The following is a 14,003-nucleotide window of genomic DNA, read 5'->3' as shown; positions in this document are numbered from 1 at the left end:
GCTTAGGTGTAGAAAGTTTCTCAGCAGTGGCACAGGAGTTCACAAGAGGAGGGTGAGAAGCTTAATACAGTGTAAATGCTCTTATCCTTACATTTCCTGTTGGCTACCTTCACTAGAGAGGTGCTAAGCAATTTGCTGATATTGTGGTTCCATACCATAGAATCACAGAATCATGGCATTTTCAGGCGTGGGACAGACTTTTAAGACTATCTAGTTCCAATCCCTCTGCCATGGGCAGGGACATCTTCCACTAGATCAGGTTGCTCAGAGCCCTGTCCAGCCTGGCCTTAAAATCTTCCAGGGATGAGGCTTTCACCACCTCTCCGGGCAACCTGTGCCAGTGTCCCACCACACTCATGGTGAAGAACTTCCTAATATCTACTCTAAATCTACCCTCCTCTAGTTTGAATCCATTCCGTCTGTCACTACCTGACACCCTAAGTAGTCCCTCACCAGCTTTCTTTTAGGCCTCCTTCAGGTACTAGAAGGCTACAATAAGGTCTTCTCAGAGCCTTCTCCTCTACAGTCTCTCAGTCTGTCTTCGTAGGAGAGGTGCTCCAGCCCTCTGATCATCCTCATGGCCCTTCTCTAGACATGATCCAGCACATCCATGTCTTTCTTGTAACAGGGGCTCCAGAACTGGATGCAATACTCCAGGGGGGTTCTCTCGAGAGCAGAGGGGGAGAATCACCTCCCTTGACCTGCTGGCCATGCTTCTCTTGATGCAGCCAAGGATCTGGTTTGGCTTTCTGGGCTGGAAGTATATGCTTATAGGCCATGTTTAACTTCTGTTCCACCAGCACTCCAAATCCTTTTCCTCAGGGCTGCTCTCAAGCCAGTCACTGCCCAGCCTATATCAGTGCTTGGGATTGCCTCAACCCAAATTGGACCTTGGACTTGGTCTTGTTGAACTTCATGTGGTTGTATGGGGTCCACCTCTCTAGTCTGTCAAAGTCCCTCTTGATCGCATCCCTTCCCTCCATCATGTCAGCCACACCACAGGGCATGGTGTCATCAGGAAACTCGATGCACCTCAATGTGGGGCCTGAGCTAATTGGCTCAAGTCTAGTTTAAATTTTGACTAATTTGCCTGAATAGTTTGAATTCCAACTCCAGTGGAAGAATGGCTTCTCAAGTCTCCAGTGTGGAGTTACCCAATTCAAATATGCTGATGACTCAAGATCCCTGTACATCAGGTGTGAGTACTGGGGATGCAAACTCCAGTAATGCACATACTGACAATGCTGTATGTGCTCAAGCTTAGAGGTGCCCTGCCTCCAGCCAGGTGGAGGAGAGGGACAACCAAATTTATTGGATTGTGTGGATTCGATGGCCTGGCACATTAGAGCCACAAAAGTATAAAGACTTGGTGGACATTGGTGCACAGTGCACCCTAATGCCATCGAATCAGAAAGGGACAGACTCCGTCACTATTTCTGGAGTGACAGGGGGATCTAAAGAACTGACTATTGCAAAGGCTGATGTGAACCTCACTGGAATAAAGTGGCATAAACACCCAATAGTGACTGGTCCAGATGCTCCATGCATCCTTGGCATAGACCGTCTCAAAGGAAGTGATTTCGAGGACCTGAAAGGGTACCAGTTGTCCTCTGGTACTGCAGCTATTAAGACTGAGAATGCAGAATGGCTGCATTCTTTGTTTGGCCTTCCAGATAAATCCTTTGTAGTGGGGTTGCTGAGAACTATAAACCAGCGGGTGCCAACTGCTACCTCAATAGTGCATCGAAGACAATATCACGTCAACAGAGATGCTGTGATCCCCATTCACAAGCTGATCCAGCAATTAGAGAGCCAAGGAGTGATCAGCAAGACTCACTCACTCTTCAACAGTCCTGTATGGCCAGTGCGAAAGCCTAACGGAGCGTGGAGGCTGACAGTGGACTATCGTGCCCTGAATGAAGTTACACCACCACTAAGTGCTGCTGTGGCGGACATACTAGAACTTCAGTATGAGCTGGAATCAAAGGCAGCCAGGTGGTAGCTATTATTGACATTGCTAATACATTTTTTTCTATTCCTATGGCACCTGAATGCAGGCCACAGTTTGCTTTCACCTGGAGAGGTGTCCAGTACACTTGGAATTGACTGCTCCAGGGGTGGAAACACAGTCCTACCATCTGCCATGGACTGATCCATAATACCTTGCAAAAGGGTGGAGCTCCAGAACATCTACAATACATCGATGACATCGTTGTGTGGGGTGACACAGCAAAGGAAGACTACGAGAAAGGTAAGAAGATACTTAAAATCCTTCTAGAGGCTGGTTTTGCTATTAAAAGGAGTAAGGTCAAGGGACCTGCGCAATAGATACAGTTTCCAGGGGTTAAGTGGCAAGATGGACATCGCCACATCCCAATGGACATGATTAACAAAATAACAGCTATGGCCCCACCAACTTCCAAAAAGGAAACTCAGTCCTTCTTAGAAACTGTTGGCTTCTGGAGGATGCATATTCCTGCTTATAATCAGATTGTGAAACCTCTCTACAAGGTTACCCAGAAGAAGAAAGATTTTAAATGGGGCTCAGAAGAACAAGCTGCTTTTGAAAGTATTAAACTTTCAAAATTGATTGTGCAGGAAATGGCCCTTGGACCAATTCAAACAGGGCCAGATATTAAAAATGTGCTCTACACCGGAGATGGAGGTGATGGTCCTCCATGGAGCTTCTGGCAGAAAGCTCCAGGAGAGACTCAAGGTCGGCCTCTAGGATTTTGGGGTCGAAGCTACAAAGGCCCTGAAGCCAACTACATAGCCACTGAAAAAGAGATACTGGCCGCATATGAAGGAGTTAGAGCTGCTTCAGAAGTGATTGGTGCTGAAGCACAGCTCCTCCTGGTGCCACGATTACCTGTACTGGGTTTTATGTACACAGGTAGAGAATCTTCCTATCATGCTACTGATGCTACCTGGAGTAAATGGATTGCTTTACTCTCACAGAGCTAGGATAGGAAGACTCAATCATCCAGGAATTGTAGAAGCAATAAAACACTGGCCAGAAGGCACACACTTTGGAATGCCACCAGAAAAAGTGGTAAAACGGGATGAAGAAGCCCCACCATGCGATCAATTACCAGAGAATGAGAAACAATATGCTCTTTTCTCTGATGGATCCTGTCAACCATCCATGTCGCTGACAAAGATGTTGATCAGGGCTGGTCTCAACACTGATCCTTGAGGGACTCCACTTGTCATTGGTCTCCACTTGGACATGGACCAGTTGACAGCCACTCTTTGAGTGTGGCTAGACAGACAGTTCCTTATCCTATCAGTGGTCCATCAAACAAAACCATGTTTTACCACCTTGGAGACCAGAAGTCCCCTGAGGAACTGTGTTGAAGGCTTTGCTCAGGTCCAGGTAAATGAAGCTGATTGCTCTTCCCTTGTCTACTGATGATGTGATCTTTTCAGAGAAGGTCACAAGATTTGTCAGGCATGATTTGCCCTTGGTGAAGCCATGTTAATTATACCTCTTCGTCTCTTCAGAATTTGTGTGCTCCAGGAGTGACTCCAGGAGGATCTGCTCCATGACCTTACTGGGCACAGGGCTGAGACAGAGATCCTATATTTCCCTAGATCATCCTTCTTTTCCTGTTTTGAAAATGGGGGTTATGTTTTCCATTTCCCAGTTGGTGGTGACTTCACAGGACTGCCATGACTTTTCGAATATAATAGGCAGGGGTTTAACAACCACATCTTCCAATTTCCTCAGGTCCTGTGGGTGTCTCCCATTGAATCCCATGGGCTTGTAAACTTCCAGATTCTTCAGATGGTCATGAACCTGATCTTCACTTACAATGGGCAGTTCTTCCTTCTAAATCTTGCCATTGTCTTTATTAGAGGATGAGCCTAGTTATGCCTAGTACCAGGTACAGCTTGAGGATGAACTGGGCTGTGTTTCGAGAGGATTCTTCTGCAGGTATGCAGTCATGATACACCTATTCTGACACTGCAGCATAGGACATAATTTGCCCATCTTTCTGTTCTGTCCTCCTCCTGCCACCCCAAATGATTATTATACTTGGCATAGAGCATCTTTCTACATCAGACTCCTTCCCAAAGGGATGCAGCTGAAGTTTCTGAGCTTTCAAGCTTGGTATCACAACTTCTCAGTCCAGAAAGGCACACCAGATAAGCCGGTCAGATATGGATTTATGGACCAGAAGAGAAAGATAACAGTTCATATGAAGGATTTGTTCTTGACTTGCAGTTTTATGAAAGGAGTATCAGAGGATGGCATTTCTGGCCCCTCAAACATGAAAGAGAAAAGCTTTCTTAATGGAGAAATAATGGCTTTTTTTTCCACCTCCACGTAGGGCAAATGAGCCTGCAAATAGTTTTTTAAAACATGGAAGAAAACCCTGAATATCCATTCTACATGGGTAGGCAGTGGGAAAAGAAAAAACCATGAACAACCCAAAACCTTGTATTAATTAAGGTTTATAGAAAAGATATAAGAATACAGAAAGTTTCAAAATAAATAATATTTTAATTGCATTTTAAGCACAGTTCAAAATGTGATGTCACCTTAAAAATATTATAACATATTATCATTAGTTTAGAAAAGGAAAGAATATCAGTAATGAAGAATATAGGAGATTTTAAAATCGCAGTACCAGGTACAAGCCAAAGACTATTTAATATTTAGTATTGTATTCAGCCTTTGCAGCTTGTGAAGAAAAGTATATATCACCAGTTTTAGAACCCCAGAGTAAGAATAATAAAGAAATTAACAAAACGTTCTAACAAAAGAGAAGGGAAGTAATATTTTCCCTTTGGAAAATATTAATACAAGAAAAGTGAAAGTTATATAATAAAAAGCTTAACAGCAACAAGTCAGTCCAGGAGTATTCTTTGACCTCTCTTATAAATGTAAAAGCAATAAAGCAATTAAATAATCGTGTCATTCAAAGGTAAGACAAGGAAATAATCTTTGTTGTAAGCAAAATGAGTCAGCAGAACTCATCACATCCTGCTAATAAATGCCACTGAGCTGGATGAAATGCTCTTTTTAAGCACTGAAAAATATTCTTTTCAGGATTACTTCTTCCAAAACTTTTGATATTTCTACAATAAGAGGATTTTCACAGACGGGCTACCAGTCTGATCTGATGTGGTAATTTACATATTTATAATCTTGTATTCTGCAGTGGTTTTGGGCCTACATGGTGTGAAAGCTAAAAATGTCAAGGATGCACCTAGGGGTTGCCAAGACACAGAAGGCACAGGCTCACTCAAGAATTTAACCTTGGCCTGCCTCTGGCCAGCTTTGTCTGTGACACTTTTTCTGCTCCCTATGAACCTACCCTCCCACCCCTCATTGCCAGACAGACTTCATAGGAGAACAATAGGTAAGTACCCACTCTAGAAATAGTAGCAACAAATTATGTGCAATAGGAACAGTTTGCTCTGTTCCTAGCATTGGTTCAGTGCAACTAAACAGGAGTGTAGAAGTTGCACAAATATTCAAGAGATGGTTTATTTGCAATGTGTTTAAGGAGAGGATTGCACAGCCATGAATCTCAACTGTTACCAGGTGGTTACTGTCTGCATGTTTCTTCTTGTGATTCTATAGTGGAAGCAAAGAGGTGAACTGCAGCCACAAAGCTATGTGGGCAAAATAAAATAAATGTGAAGGGAATAAGGGATAGCAGATTTTTGGGTTCAGATGTTCCTGACAAAGAAACACAGATAGAAGAAACCAGTCCTTCAGATGTATATATCGCTTCCTACTCGTTTGTCCACACCCCAGGCCATGTCACATGAGAGTATCCACATGATTCTGAACATCTCTCTGTAGATATAATAGAATCTACCAAGTGTTCTACCAAGTGTTAAACTTTTTTTTTTTTTTTTTTTTTTCTATGTGAGTAGTCAGATGAAGAGATGGCAGAAAGATGGCAGTTCTGTCAAACAACCTGAGACACCAGGTCCTGAGAGTCAGGTCGGTGAGGAAGGAATGTCAGGACAAACAGCATCTTCAGGCTGAAAAAATTCCTTAGACTTTAAACCTAAGCCAGAGCCTGCAGCTTCCCTCTTTATAAAGGTACAATATTCAAGTTGTTACTGATATTTGCAAAAGAGCCACAATCTGTCTCTTCAAACCCTCTCACTTTGTATTTGCCTCCACTAATGTGTAGTAAATGTGGCATGATAAAAACACACAGAACCTGTAAAACCCACTTCCTTTTCAACCTGCACATTTGTACTCTATGGAGGATTTAGGCCTTTTCACCCACTCACTGAAGTCACACGTGAATGCACAGCAGAGATTCGACATTTGGTTAGCCGTTAACTGAAAACCCTTATGAGCCTGGACACCAAAATGTGTGGCTTTTACAGCTTAGTCATCATCTACCTTGAAGGAAGTGAGGGAGACCTATAAATCACTCTAATTAATCACTCCCCTTCCCCTAAAAAAATGTAGTTAAAGCACTCCAGAAATAAAACCATATGGCACAATCATGTCAGGTCTGTTTATATAAGCTGTTCCTGGAAACAGCAGTAGTGTAATACCAGATTTCCATATACTGAATCAATATTTGAGCATTTGAGACCAGATGTTTTATAAGATGCCATTAAGTGAGCAGAACACATTAGCAGGTTCAAAACAGACTGTGGAGGGTTCCTCAGATGCTCTGCCTCTACTTACATTCCTCAGTTTCACAGCACCAACATGCACTTTCCAAGTCCTTTTGACTGGATTAAGCATCTCCACACAGATTGTGACTGTCATGTCTTGTTTTTTCTCAGAGGGTTTTATACATTTAGGACCAGCAATAACAAACTGATGAACTGCCTGTTTGTTTGAATAGCATCTCCTGGTGGTTGTGCTCATTGGCTTACACAGGTTTTCAGAGGTCTCATTTTTGCATTGCATTGTTTCTAGGCTGCAATGTGACTGCTTTAGCTGCACTTTAATGAACACCTGCATGATTGGTGACATTTAGCTGTCATTCTGCTTCAGACAGAAAAGCATAGATTGTTCTGACTGACTTACAATGCAGTTTGTGCAATTGTATGTGTGGGTTTTAAAACACAAGGTATGAAGTTTTACTGCCTTATCAGTGTGGTGTTTATCTTGTTTGTCAAAAAAATATCAGATGTGGCATCACAATTATAAATAATTTTTTTAAGTGCTGTGAATCCATTGCGTCATATTGTATATGACAGCATGTGTTTTGTTGATTTTTTTCATTATTCAACATTTTAAACTACTCTCTAAAAATCTAAAGCCCAGAATATTTTACAGACTACTGAGAATTTTATATCTTCTCAAAATGCTGTCCTTCGTATGAATAAAATCCAAATCACTTGTATCTGTCCTATCCCTGTGCAGCAAGCTGAATTCACTCAGTGTAAAGGCTAACTTTTCAGTATTTTTCTCAGGGAGAAGCAAACAATATCTACTGGGAGCTCTTTGAAGATGTCAGGCTACTGAGTTAGTAACTGAGTTAGATGGAGAACATAAGTACACCTTTCTGCTTTGTTTTTTTTTTCCCCACTCTTCATTGCCTACTGCCAAGTCAGCTGTAGCCTGCTACTTGATGATTATTAGAGTCTCTTTTTGTTCAGGTAGATTTTTTGCTTCCAAACTGTTTGATTATATATTGTGCAAGTACTCTGTATTATTAATAATATCAATAAATAATTTATTAATAGCTACTATTATGATCATTATAATTACCATTATAATAATTCTGTAATTAATTTAATATATTTACACTATGATTACAACTTTCCCATATGACCAGAGAATTCTCTTTGAGACAATGAAATCTGGTGTTCACAATATGGTAACTGAAATTTTTCTTTGTTTCCTTTTTCATAAAGCACTTGAAGAGTGGAGACAAAGATTGATAATGAAAATTTCTTCTTATGCCTACAGAATAGATGTATTTTCAGGCTTTGTTTTAGCGAGAAAATACTCTTTGTCTTTAAGCTGGAAACAGGACAGTACCATTGGAGAAGTACAGAAGAGTAGTCAGAGAAGCAAGAGATCAGGTTAGGAAAGCAAAAGGAGAGAGAGAATTGGATCTGGCAAGGGGGGTTAAAGAATACAGAAAAAAATTTCTATAGGTATGTCAATGGCAAGAGGAAGACTAGGGAAAATGTGGACCCACTCCAGAAGGAAACAAGAGAGCTGGTCACCCAAGATGTAGAGAAAACCAGGATACTCAATGACTACTTTTCCTGTCTTTACCAGCAAGGACTCTTGCAGAAGCTAAAGATCTTGCAGAAGCTAAGGGCAGGGACTGAGAAAAAGAAGATACTACCACTGTAGACCAAGAGTAGGTTCACGACCACCAAAAGAATCTGAAGTTGAACAAGTCCATGGGACCCAATGAGATTCACCTATGTCTCATGAAAGAACTGGTGTCTGAAGTTGCACAGCCACTGTCCATCATATCTGAATGGACTTTGACTGCATTGACTGCAAAAGGGGAAACATAACCCACATTTTCAAAAGTGGAAAAACAGAAGACCCAGAGAACTACAGGCCGTTCAGTCTCACCTCTGTGCCTGGCAAGATGATGGAGCAGAGGGTTCTGCTAAGGTAAGCAGATAAGAAAGGGGTGATTGGTGACAGACAGCATGGTTTCACTAAGGGCAAGCCCTGCCTGACTTATTTGGTGGCCTTTTATGATGGGATCACAGTCTTGTTGGACAAAGGCAGAACAACAGACATCATCTACCCAGACCTGTGCAAAGCATTTGACACAGTCCCACATGACATTCTGATCTCTAAACTGGAAAGATATGGATTCAGTCACTGGATAAGGAACTGACTGGCTGGTTGCACCCGAAGAGTTGTGATCAGTGGCTCAGTGACCAAATGGGGATGTTTGATGAGTGGTGTTCTTCAAGGGTCATTGCTCAGGGTCAGTGTTTAACCAGTGCTGAGGGCTAGCAGCATAAACAATGGAATCAAATACACCCACAGCAACGTCACCAAACTTTATGGTTAAGCCAACATGTCACTGTCTAGTGAACACTTCCCATTTTATTAATGACTCATTTATATAAGACCAAATTTGAACTTGAGTCTGGTTTTAATGTCATATATTGTGAGACTAGGAGGATGAATGTCAACACTGAACTTAGAACCACTGAGTTACATCCTGGCTGGTCATATCAACTTTTTAATCCACACTGAATTCATTCTTTCATGTACACCTAGAAATGCATGTAAATTTTTGCCTCTACATGAAAAATATTTTCATTTCATGCATCCTTCCTTCTCAGGCCTATTTTTTAAGGGGAAAAAAAAAAAAAAAAGGAAAAAGAGTTAATTTCCTTTGAGGTTTATCTGGTCACAAACAAAAGTTTTCAGATTCATAGTTTATCTGTTGAATTTAATTTTGTAAGGATGTCATTCCTTCAATCTGTATTCACCTAAGTTGCTTGTGATTATTTGGAAAAATAATAAAAATTTTTGCAGTCAATTTCAGAATTCAACCTTTACCCTACTGGCTTTTAGTTGCTCCAGTGAAAGCTTTGGTTCAGAAGAGAGCTAAAACCAAAAAATTAAAACATATAATTATGTTGCTAATAATTACTGTAAAATGTTCATTGCAAAAAAACCTCAGCTCTAGCCAGCAATATATTCTGGCAGTTCAGGCCAACAGGGTCATATGGAAATTTAAAAAGATTTTGCCTTTATTTGTGGATTTGTAATGGATATCTTTTGTAACAGTATTTTCCTTTTTATATTTTAAAAAATATAAGGACAAAATGAATACACTGAGTGAAATAGTGAATCACAAGATTATGTTTGGGTTTGATTTCTCACTTGGAGATGGTTGGTAACTGACCTTTCCTTTCTAAAACTGCAGCCAGCAAAAGCGCAGTAGTTTTTGTTTGTATTAAAATGCAATTGTAAAATGCTAAGACATTTTCTTTATTTTGTTCCTCCCTCTTTTGTAATAATAGAAAAATCTAATTAGTGCTTTTAGATGTTCCTTGTAATGGAAAAAAAGGTAAAAAACAAAAAATAAAAGCCAAGAGTGAAAGCAAAATAGAAGCATCCAAGAGGTCACTCTTCAAAATATTTGAGCAATTCAGCCTCTGATTTACAGGAACTCTTCAGAATCCCCTAGCTAAAATAGGTGGGTAGGTACTTTCCACTTGAAAGATTAAGACTTGTTAAGAACACAGCTACTAAAAAATTAATGATGCTGAGAAAGTCTTGGAGAGTTGTGCTTTCAAAGAATTAAGCCCCTAACTATTGCAGAGATTTAATTTTTACAGCCACCAGTGCTAACCAACACCTTAACCTGTAGACTGACCCCTTATTAGGGAGTCAACAAAGAGTGAAATCATTCATTTTTTGTTCAACAGACTCAGGCCCAGATTGTACCTTTTTGTTTGTTGGCTGTAAATTGATATATTTTTTAGCTCAAAATATGCTTGAAAACTCCTCTTGCCTGGACAGTAAAAAGACCCACAAACTTTTCTTCATTAATGCTGATGCATTCCATGCACCTCTTTCTATAGAATGTAGTACAAAATTGTATATTCTGCACTAGTAGAAGTTTGTTTAAATGGGCTATACACATCTGGCTGAGATGGCATAGGCATTTCTGATTCTACCATTTCATTAGCAGTGAACAAGATGAACTTCTGAAGTAGTTTTCAACCTTATATTTCCATAAATTCATTAAAGGAAGCCTCTACAAGAAAAATCTAAAAGCAGTGCTTCTTGATCATACACTTGATAAATTGCACATCAAGTATAAAGCATGCATAATTTGTCAAGAAAATTGTTTCTCTTTATTGTGAGATGGCAACGAACTGAAAATCAACAATTTGAATATCCTACAATAGTAAGAAAATTTTTCTTATGAAATTCCATAGTTTTAGGAAAAAAACAATTGTCACATTCCTATTTGTAGAAGTATCTTTTTTGTAGTGCTGGAATGTCATATTGCAAAATTTGATTTCAGAATTTTTAATTTTTATTTTCAATATTATTTTATGCCTTTTTCTAGGTATTTATTTTAGGTGTGTCATGTCATATTCATGATCTCTGATGTACAGGTTCTCAAATTATACTGCAAAAACTGGATACTTTGGGGAAGCATACACATTTCTGTCAATCTGAAGAAGCAGCCACCATTCTGCTCCTAAAAATAATTTGTTATATTGCTCTTATTTTGTATCCACTATTTGAGGCGGTAAGCTATTCAGGTGATTTTGGTCATAAAATTCAGGCGTACATGGTCTTTGGGTGCTAATATGTTTCACGATAGAGTGCGTTAGAGGACAACATTGTAATACATATAAGATTATGGTGGAGTTAATGTAGGCACTGGGTCAAAATTATGAGGTAGATTAGAAATACCTCTCCTGATTAGATGATGAGCATACTCCTCTGCCACCTGAACCCGGAGTCTCATTTGGAAAACTTCAGAGACAGAGTGGGAAAAAGTTCTTGCAGGTAGTGTGAATCATCTGAGATACACAGGCTTGGACTGAAAGTGGGAGGGACCAAAATTTGTAGTGTATCTTTACTTTTGAATAATTATTGTCCTTTTTTTCTGTCCAAATAGCACCCTTAGTTGCTTAGGTGAAAATCATGTTCCATTTGAAATAATCTTTTTCTTTAAGAGTTGAAAATTTTAGTCTGTAGAGTGCGCTATACTGTTTTTTGTTATTAATGTTTTTTTCCAGATTGCCAGTGTTTCCATTTTCATTTTGAAATTACTGAGCACACACATAAATTCAGAAAGAAAACCGTGTATGAAAATGCATATGGTTTCTTCTCAACTGAGAATTCATTGTCTTTAATTGTTGTATTCCTGATAGTGGACCAAAAAAAAAAAAAAAAAAAAGAAAAAAAAAGACCAGTGAAAAGATACTTACATTGAATTTTTTTACCATAACATCTTTTTTTCTGTAATGTCATTGCCCATCATACTGGAGAAAAGAAAGCTCTGCTGGCTCTTGGCTTAGGTAAGAGTAGTTTGTTTTCCATAGCTGCTAGCAAAGTTTGTTGATCACATCCAGTTTCTTTCTACTGAATATTGCTTTATGATCACTGCTGGTTACTAAGACTGAAATTCTTGTTCTAATTTAGGATGGATGGATGCTCTTGCCTTTAAATGTTCTGCTCAGTCCAGGGCATGCAGTGAGTGGAAGCTGCTGAAATTAATTTCCTGAGTCTCTTTTCTTCCCCAGTCCGAATAGACATGAACTGTGTGTTTTGTAGGCTATGGCTTTGACCAAACTAGTAAAAACATCTGTCCTTCTAATTTCCTGTTATATTCAGAAGTTATTGTTACACATGTAACAACGTTTTCTCTCTACATGATTTTTACAGCAATATACAGTTAGAAACACATGGAAAACTGTGTGGCCAAAAATACAAAATTGAGTAACTGTAATAATACAGCTTCTGATAGATTCCATTGTAAGAATAAGTTTTGTCAACATTTGAAGAGGTTAAAAATCTCCAAAGCATATATTATTTCACTAGGTGCCACATAGCTGACTCTTTAGCTCTGCTTCATCTCAATTTGAGCAATGCTTTTATATATAATTTTCATTTAAGAACTCTTAAGAACTACTTATTAAATATGATTGGCAGATATATGTCTGTAAAAACACTATCTTTTTGCAATATGTGGTATAATTTAATTCATAGAAAAGTGCTGCAATAATTTTTTCTCCTTTTTTTCCTCTGTTAAAAAAGACTGATGGCTATCTTTAAAAAACTATGACAGTGAAAGAAAGTCTTGCTCTTTCCAGGTAAAATAAATGCATTTTTCCCATCTAAACTGACACTGACTACTCAACTGTGTTTTGTCCTAAGCATCAGGAAATAGATAGCATGATTTATTTAATTCTTCAAACTATAAACTTAGATTCCAAAAATGTCTTTATAAACTGGGACTAGAATATTTTAAAATTGTTTTATCTGAAGCCATTATTGTGCCATGTCAAAAAGATATTTTCCAGTTACCAAGGCCTTTCTCAAAAATTTGGTTTAGCTGGAAGAAATTATATTTGTTTAGTTGACACTTCTGAATTATTTATCTACAAATTTTAACCTTCTATAGTAGTGCACAAGACAGTCCACTAAGTAAGTTAGACACAGTGGGATATAGTTTTTCCCTTCACAAGAACAAGAGTTAAGAGCTTAGTTAGGGTTATTCAATTTTATTCAAGTCAAAATTATAATACTGAATAAAAATTTTATCAAGGTATATGTTTTAAGCACCTGATAGTGCTCACAAAAAGACTAAGCAAACCACTGGAGAAAGCCTGGATAAAGTGTATGTGAAAGAAAAAATATATATACATAAATATATATGTACTATAGATGGACATGGATACTGATACCTGTATATTCCAAATGGTGTGAACATTTTTAATTGGTGGACTTTTTCTATATAGCTAAAACAAAATTTTATTGAAACATATTGAAGTAGGGTAACAAAATCCTTACTAATCTGGAAGTTCTGCAATCATGACAGAAAAAACCCAGGAAAACTGTACAAAATATTACTGGCTATTTATTTGCCCCAAGCTATTCTTAGTTGCTAGAAATCTTTAAAAGTAATCTTCTAGAATTCTTTAAAAATGAGAATAAGGATTGCTACTTGGAACAGATCAGTTACTCCTGGATGCCAAGTAATCTCTGATATATTTCACAGAGGCCTGGGACAACTCAGAGCAAACACTTACTTGAAAAGCTGCCAAAGTCAGTTCTCTTCTGCCAAAAGTATCTCTATAAACGTTTATTATATATTAAAGCAACTTGAAGATGGCCAAGAGCCTAAGACTGAGATGGAAAACAGTAAGTTACAGGTGTTACTTTTCTATTCTCTTTCAGTGAGCATATTGTTTAGACTGTTCCCTTCCTGCCTCGCCATTTTTATTTCCGATAGTATCCCTTTGTCTGGAAGGCTGGATATTGAATACGTGAGTAAGAAAAAAAAAATAATTTTATTTGTCAAAGCAGACATGGATTGTTTTTCTAT

Source organism: Calypte anna, chromosome Z (assembly GCF_003957555.1).
Source record: "Calypte anna isolate BGI_N300 chromosome Z, bCalAnn1_v1.p, whole genome shotgun sequence".
NCBI classification, from domain to species: Eukaryota; Metazoa; Chordata; class Aves; order Apodiformes; family Trochilidae; genus Calypte; species Calypte anna.
This window is presented reverse-complemented; position numbering follows the sequence as displayed.